Source organism: Mandrillus leucophaeus, unplaced genomic scaffold (genome assembly GCF_000951045.1).
Source record: "Mandrillus leucophaeus isolate KB7577 unplaced genomic scaffold, Mleu.le_1.0 Scaffold354, whole genome shotgun sequence".
NCBI lineage: Eukaryota > Metazoa > Chordata > Mammalia > Primates > Cercopithecidae > Mandrillus > Mandrillus leucophaeus.
Genome location: NW_012103743.1, coordinates 1,432,059 through 1,433,738, shown reverse-complemented (window position 1 = coordinate 1,433,738; position 1,680 = coordinate 1,432,059).

Sequence of the window (1,680 nt, the reverse complement as noted above, 5' to 3'; positions counted from 1 at the left end):
ATGTTTTACCTCTAATATTATTATTATTATTTTGAATAGCTGATACATATATCTAGTTTAAAATTCAAAAGCAACAAAAGGATATACACAGAAAAATCTCCTTTTGCCCCACCTGCCAGCTACCTAGTGTTCTCCCCAGGGGTGACCAGTGTTACCAGTTTCTTATATACCCTTACAAAGTATTTTACATAAGTACAAGCAAATAGATATATCTTCATATTTATTTATTTAGTTTTGAGGCAGGGTCTCGCTATGTCACCCAGGCTAGAGTACAGTGACACAACAGTCACTGCATCTTCAACTTCCAGGGCTCAAGTGATCCTTCCACCTAGTCCCTGGGTATCTGGGACTAGGCTTGCGCCACCGTGCCTGGCTAATTTTTGCATTTTTTATAGAGATGGGCTATCACTGTGTTTCCCAGGCTGGTCTCAAACTCCTGGCCTCAAGTGGTCCTCCCGCCTCAGTCTCCCAAAGTGCTGAGATTACGGGCATAAGCCACCATGTCTGGCTCATACAGCTATTCTTTCCTCTCTTTTTAATTTTTAACACACATACTGATATTCCATACACATAAAAATATAGATATAGCTTGGGAATGCTCCCATTTTACTACATAAAGATATCCCCATTCTTTGTTTATAATGAAATGGCATTCTACTATATATGCATGTATTATGATTTATTTAAATAAATATATGTATTTAAATAATCCTCTTTTGGTGAACCTTTAGGTGATTTCCATTATTTTGCTATTGCAAGGAATGCTTAATAACTTATAAATATGCCATTTTGCCCATTCGAGTACATCTGTAGGAAAAATTCCTGGGGGGGGGAGCTGCTGGATCATAGAGAATAGCTGTTCCAACTGCCCTTCTTCATCTTGCATCAATTTACACTCTTACTAGACATCAAGAAATTCTGTTTTCCCACACAGTGCTTTACATGATTTCTAGGGAAATCCTTCTGGGGTCATGAGGGAATTGTTTGGAGGGAGAAGACCTAGAGATACCTATGAGAGAGATGGTGAGCTCTAGGTAAAGTGAGGCTGTGGGAGATCTGCTCTCTTCAGGGGTCAAATAAGCCTTTTTAGAGGAAGATATTTTGAATTGGGTCTTAAGAAATCAAGAGCTCACTAAGCAAAAGCGGCAGGGGAAGGCCATGTGCCTGTGCTGGCTCTTCTTGGGAGTTTCATCTGTTTAAGCTGGAGAGTTTTTTTTTTTTTTTTTTGAGAAGAAAAACATTGTATGCCTGAGGACATACCTTGCAGAAATTACCTATAGGAGTAAGGAGCCAAAAGAAAATGTGATGTATATATGCATTTGGATATTATTTAGCCATTAAAAAGAATGAAATTTTGTCATTTGCAGCAACACAGACGGAACTGAAAGTCATTATGTTAAGTGAGATAAACCAGGCACAGAAAGACAAATATTGCATGTTCCCACTCATCTGTGAGAGTGAAAACCATGGGTCTCGTGGATGTAGAAAGTAGAATTGTGGCTGGGGAGGGTAAGGTGGAAGAGAGGATGAAGAGAAGTTGGTTGAAAGCTACAAAAATGCAGTCAGATAAAAGAAGTAAGTTCTAGGCTGGGCTTGGTGGCTTATGCCTGTAATTCCAGCACTTTGGGAGGCTGAGGCAGGTGGATCACCTGAGGTCAGGAGTTCAAGACCAGTCTGGCC